Raw genomic sequence first — 7003 nt, 5'->3', positions numbered from 1 at the left:
CATGACTCGATCTCCCGTCTAACAGAACGCCAGACAGGGGACGTTTTCAATAGACCACCACAACCCTGCAAGGAGTTTGTCTGTCTTCTTTTTAATGGTTGTTTCGGCCATTTTTTTTTTATTATATACCTTTTATGTCTTTACATTTCTTAACACTCCTTAGGAAACTCATATACTGACGTTACTAATAAAAATCTTTTATTTACATATTATTTAGGTAAACATCTCTTTAGGGGAAAGGAAATATTTTAGGAATCATGGATATAAATAGGTTTGTTTTCTTCATACAGAAAGATGGAATTAAAGATACATCAAAAGTGTGAACAGTTAAGATATATTAAAACTAAAAAAAAATAAGAGTATAAGAATGTTCTTGTTGATAGTTTTAGAAATATATCTTATTATTATTATTATTATTATTATTATTATTATTATTATTATTATTATTACTTACTAAGCTACAACCCTAGTTGAAAAAGCAGGATGCTATAAGCCCAGGGGCCCCAACAGGGAAAATTTCATCAATAATAAAGATTTCATGACAAGTATTCCAATGGAGATTGTTTGTATTATAGAAATTATATCGTGGAATTCTAGTTAAAGTATCAGTAATTACTTTAACCCCATTCATTAAATCTTCCACTGTCTTGGGTTAGAGTTCTCTTGCCCGAGGGTACATTCAGGCACACTATTCTATCTGTTTCTTGATTTCCTTTCCTCAATGGTCTATTTTCCCTGTTGGAGCCCTTGAGCTGGTAGTATCCTGATTGTCCAACTAGTGTTGTAGCTTAGATAATAATAATAATAATAATAATAATAATAATAATAAAAATAATAATAATAATATTAATAATAATAATAATAATAATAATAATAATATTCTATTGGTCTTAGAACTTAATTACGTAAATACTAATTACTACTACTACTACTACTACTACTACTACTTCTACTACTACTACTACTACTACTACTACTACTACTAGCTAAGCAACAACCCTTGTTAAAAAAGCAGGATTAAATAAGCCCAAACGTTCTAATAGCCCAAATAGGAAAGGAAATAAATAAACTATATGAAAATTAACGAATAAAGAATATAAAACATCTTATTAATAAAGACTATAAAATATCTTAAGATAAGTAACAACATTAGATTAAATATGGTGATATATAAACTACAAAGTTCTCAGGTCATCCCATTCAGTGTGTTCAAATGCATCTTCACATACTGGGCATTATCCTCGAGTTTATTGTGGCGATTCTCTGTTAATCGTAACTCCATAGAGGCTGTTAATACTCTCGTGATCCTCTTGTGGGCTGGAGAAATGGCTGACATTGAACATCTGGGGGTTATGTGTGATGTTTTCTGGCTCCAAGTTCCTTGCTGGCTCTGAAAGGGAAAGGGTTTAAGGTTTAAAGGTTGCTCGTGAGTGGTAGGGACAAGGGACAGTGACAATGACCTAGAGTCTGACCATATATACATATACATATACATTATTATTATTATTATTATTATTATTATTATTATTATTATTATTATTATTATTATTATTATTATTATTAGCTTGGCTACATCCCAAGATGGAAAAGCAGGGTACTGTAAGCCCAAGGGCTCCAAAAGGGAAACTAGCCCCGTGAGGAATGGAAATAAAGAAACAGATAGATTAGTGCGTCTGATTGTACCTTTAAGCAAGAGAACTCATACCTAAGACAGCGGAAGGCCATGGAACAGAGGCTATGATACAATCATTGTTATTATTTGCTAAGTTACAAACCTAGTTGGAACAGCAGGGTGCTATAAGCCCAAGGGCTCCAACAGGGATAGATAGCCCAGTGAGGAAAGTAAACAGATAGAATAGTGTGGCTGAGTGTACCTTCAAGCAAGAGAACTCTAACCCAAGACAGCGGAAAGCCATGGTACAGAGGCTATGATACAATCATTATTATTTGCTAAGTTACAAACCTAGTTGGAACAGCAGGGTGCTATAAGCCCAAGGGGTCCAACAGGGAAAGATAGCCCAATGAGGAAAGTAAACAGATAGAATAGTTTGCCTGAGTGTACCCTCAAGCAAGAGAACTCTAATCCAAGATAGCACATATCATGGTACAGAGGCTATGGAACTACCAAAAACTAGACACTGGATGGCTTCTCCAACTCCAGGTTTTGATTCTGTGGCCTAAATTTTATACACAAAACGATCTGCGAGTCAGAAGCAGAGCAACTTCTTACTTATGCTTCAACATCCGGTATTTGGGTATTCCCGACGCACTATACTCAAGATAATTATAACCTATCAGCTAGTAGGACACTTTTCTGAGATAAAAGGACACTCCTGCAAGTCAGAACAAACGCGTCTCATTAAAAAAATATATTGAGTAATACATACTGTGTTCTTTAAAGGATAACATGATAAAACTTTATTTGAATGTGAGTGTGCACTAATATGTCATTTTATTCTATACTTTTTCCTCTATTTTAGTATGATCATCAGCACCTAATTAGGGTTTGTGGTAGTCCATTGGAAACGGCCCTACTTGGCGACATGCTGTACTTGGGTTCGAAACCCGCTTAAGCTAGATAGTTTCTTGTAGTGTCTGCAAACTTGCCAGCATTGTGAGCTAAGGATGGGTGTTTGGAGGAGCCTATAGTCTACCTGCTGAGTCATCATTAGGCATTGCCTGGCCCTCCCTGGTTCTAGCTTGATGAGGAGGGTGTGAACTAAGGATTGGTGTTTTGAGGAGCCTATACATCTACCTGCTGAGTCATCATCAGCCATTACCTGACCCTCCCTGATCCAGCTTGATGGAGAGGGGATTAGGCGCTGATCATATGTATATATGGGCTGTCTTTAGGGTAGTGTCACTGTCCCTTGCCTCTCCCATTCATACCTGACCTGTAAACTGATTTTCCTTCAAAATTTTAGGCGTATTTAGCATTTGGTTCTTAACCTCTACTTTTCCTATCGAATAGAATGTGTTATGATTTCGATAACGGTTTCTGTAAATTTGTATACGGGTGTGAGTGCCAGAAATGTATTGGTGGATATAGCTATATGTGGTTTAATATTTCTTATTCATACTGTGGTACATGCGTATTTATCACAAATTATCTTGAGAAAAAAAAAAATATGAAATTCTCAGATTCCAAAGAGGAACTTCTCACTTTCCTCAAGTATTATTTACTTTTTGCTTTTTCACCCCTTTTCTTACCACATACCGAGATCTTTTCTCCTTTTCTACATTCTATTCATCACTAAAGTGAAAATTTATGAGATGGTAAAGAGAATTAGCTTTGTTTACAGCAAATATTTACCATTAAGCGAAGTTCTTCTCCCTCGGATAAATCAAACAGCCATTCCTATCATGATCGCGACCGACACACAACAGATGCTTAGTGAAACTATTGTTGTGATTTCCAGAGCAGTCTCTCTGGTGCTTGGCGTTGGGACAGTGGATGAAACAATGCTGCTTTGAGCTGTGGATGAGACAATGCTGCTTTGAGTCGTGGATGAGACAATGCTGCTTTGAGTTGTTGTTGAACCAACAGGACATTCAGTTGCAGGGGGAACTGGTGCTGGAAGATCTGCAATAGAGTTTTGTTAGATTAGCTTAGCTTAAACATCAACAAAAAACGCAGCAGTTTCTAGACCAAAGCGGGATAAAGGCCAGTTTTCATCATCACGCTGGCCAGTGCGGATTGGTGCTGGCGGTAGATTTTCGTCTGATCGCTCACATTAAGCCAACCTAGCATTGGTGGCCTTGACTAGTACAGCTTTGCTGACCTTAGATACACTCAACCGCTTTCACCCCGTCAAGGTATCCCCACTGGTTAAACAGCATAGCCCAAATGAAATTGCAGAGCCAAGGAGATGGATGTTACTAAGAAAGTGAGCTGAGAAAGAATATGAAAAACACGAGATATTAGGATGGGACAGATGCATTTGCTCTGTTGTTAGTCAAAATGACCACACTTGACTCGACTTTACTTTAAGAGCTGTTTTCCTGGTCATATCACACAAGGAAACCCTATGCACTACAGGAACTACAAGATCTGTCTGTCGTATACATTCTTAGGTATTTTGAGTATCACACTGCGTACATAAAAGTGAAATATTTTTTTAATTAACATTGTGAATATATTAATTTCATGATACAGTATTAGGAATATATAGAATTTGAGGACTTTCCAAAAGATATTATAAAAGAAAATGGACTCACCACATTTGAATATGTCGGCACAAAATCTCCAGTAGGTCTTTTTGGTGCTCGTGATTGTGATATTTAAACCATATGACCAGTCTACCTTATATTTTCTTTTGCCTGGATAAATTTCCACTCCCTTGGAAAGAAAAACTTTGAAAAGACATTGCATTGAAAATTTTCCACAACATTAGATATATTTGTTATATTAAGCTAACAATCATTCGCCTGTTAGAAAGATCAATTGTAAACCAATTTTATTATAGTTTTACTTATCAGTTAATGACACATAGAAGCAGAAAATACCTTAATGATGTAACTAACAGCAGGGTTCAGAAATGGTTTCTTTCCTTTGAATGTTTGGTAGCTCAAAAGTGAGTATGAATATTTATTTGGAATATGAAAGAACAATTAAGAAAGAATTCTATTACCTTATCAACTTCGTTGTGAAGGCTCATGATTTGATAGGCGTGTATCTATTTATTTATGTTTGTGTGTTTGTTCGTTTGTGATTCACATAACTCAAAATCTATTTGACCGAATCTCATAAAATTTGGTGGGATGATTGGCCATGATCCAAGGACAATTTAATTATATTTTTGAAATTATTGGGTCAAAGTTCAAGGCCATGTAAAGGTCAAAAACAGCTTTTTGCTATATCGTGGTCAATTTTTATCCAATTTGCATGAAACTAGTGCCAAAATGTGCATAGGGCATTGTCCTGCTAGGGTATTGTCACTGTCCCTTGCCTCTGCCATTCATTAAGGACGTTTAAACTGTTAAGAGACCCTTTTTGACAGTGATTATGCAATAAACTAAGTCTTTTGTATTCAAAGTTAACTTGAAAATTTCCTTCTTTGATTCAAAATGAAACAAATATATAACTTTGAAAGCTAAAGAAAGTGTTCACAAAGGAATTGTTTTTTTAAAAAGTAATCACCAATAAATTAGATTTTTGTTCTAATTTCCTGATTGCATCATTACGGTTTTGTGGGGTCAGAGAATTCATTGAGTAATCGGAGACTCTTGATACTTACCCAGTCAGTCCTCAAAATATTAAAGAAATTCCATGTATTTGATGCGCTTGAATTGTGTATATATTCAAATAGTTGCTGAGAATTGTTTCGTAAATTCTGAAATCCTTCGAAGGTGATTTCGTTGTTTATATCGCTGGTCCAGGAAGCTAGAAGATAGGAGGAATCAACTGCAGCTATCAAGTAGAGAGTATTATTCGCATCAGAGATGTGGAACTTGACAAGAACTGGAAGAGAGAATGAGTTTGGACATTGTAAAAGAAGGCTTAAAGCAAAGTATGTTATAAGGCATACTGTAATTTTAACTTTAATTAAAAAAGTTCTTCCTTACTCTGTTAGGAACCAGTGAAAATAACTAGTCTTGGGGAAGTAATATATTGGGAATTTAGGGAAGGGTTTAAGACAGTATATCGCCATTCCAAACATCAATAGGTTAATTTGGTTCATGTAGTAAAAAGTAGCTGCTACGTAGTGTCTCAAAGTCTGAAGACAACGACTGAAATATAAATATTTAGTCATCATCATCATCATCATTATCATCATCATCCTACGCATATCGACGCAATGGTCTTGATTAGATTTGGATATTCGTCTCAAGCTTGAGGTTTTAAATCAATACTTTTCCATTCAACATCTCCTCCTTCACGCCAAACATGTAGGTCTGGGTCTTCCACCTCTTCTAGTGCCTTGTGGAGCCTATTTAAAAGTTTTGTGAACTAATCTCTCTTGGGGAGTGCGAAGAGCATGCCCAAACCATCTCCATCTACATCTCACCATAATCTCATCCACATATGGCACTCGAGTAATCTCTCTTATAGTTTCTCCTAATAACAGTTTAAAAATTCTTTCTAATTTTTTGTCATATGTTTAATATGATAATGAACGACAAGCAAGCACTTTATTCCGTATTTTCATGACGTTATGAAGGAATTCTTACTACTGGCTCTTAGCCCAAGTCCTTGGCGAAGGGCTGTGCATATAGGATTCAGTCATTGGAGAGTGGGCTGCAGTGGTATTCCTCTTTGGTAGTTACATATTTTAATCTCAATTGTTCATTACTTCTCAAATAGTTTATTTATTTCCTTATTTCCTTTCCTCGCTGGGCTATTTTTCGGTGTTGGTGCTCTGGGTACTGTAGCATCCAGCTTTTCAAACTTTGGTTGTAGCTTAGCTAATAATAATAATAATAATAATAATAATAATAATAATAATAATAATAATAATAATAATAGCAACTGAGCTGCCTTTTTGAATGATACCTGCATTCACATTTCAAAGTTTATCGTTTGATTTCTTTATATAGTTCCTGTGGTTAGTCGAATGAAAATTAATTTTAATAGTTTCAATGATAATAATTTTAATGATTACCGTAATGATTTCGTTAATAATAATAATTTCAATAAATTGACGTTAATCCCCTTGAAAAAATGGAATCGTGAGCTCCGTCGAAGAGGGGGAGACCTTGTGAGATCGGTCATGAAGTTGTGTGAAGCCTTGCTGGAAATCCTTCATGTGTTTCGAAATTCATATTGATTTTTTTTTTATTTTAAAGAATCGTTTGCTTCTAAATTTCTAGCAAACTTTGATGGGCCACTTAGATTTTATTTTTATTTCAAGGCATTTATAAGACCCACATTTTTCTTTCTTACTAAAGTATATCATAAATTATTATTATTATTATTATTATTATTATTATTATTATTATTATTATTATTATTATTATTATTATTATTATTATTGCTTGCTAAGCTACAACCCTTGTTAGAAAA

At 34.9% G+C, this 7003-nt stretch overlaps 1 long non-coding RNA gene across 1 annotated transcript; it reads right to left on the bottom strand.

Moving 5' to 3' along the window:
• Window positions 1-1016: 1016 nt before the first annotated feature.
• On the bottom strand, window positions 1017-4340 carry LOC137640478 (uncharacterized). Its single transcript, XR_011044361.1, has 3 exons — window positions 4219-4340; window positions 3314-3583; window positions 1017-1390 (listed from the first exon to the last, which is right to left on the bottom strand). It is a non-coding gene; the product is annotated as an uncharacterized lncRNA (long non-coding RNA).
• Between the last annotated feature and the right edge of the window lie 2663 nt (window positions 4341-7003).

The sequence above is a fragment of the Palaemon carinicauda genome, chromosome 5 (assembly GCF_036898095.1).
Source record: "Palaemon carinicauda isolate YSFRI2023 chromosome 5, ASM3689809v2, whole genome shotgun sequence".
In the NCBI taxonomy this organism is placed as follows: Eukaryota; Metazoa; Arthropoda; class Malacostraca; order Decapoda; family Palaemonidae; genus Palaemon; species Palaemon carinicauda.
This window is presented reverse-complemented; position numbering and strand designations above follow the sequence as displayed.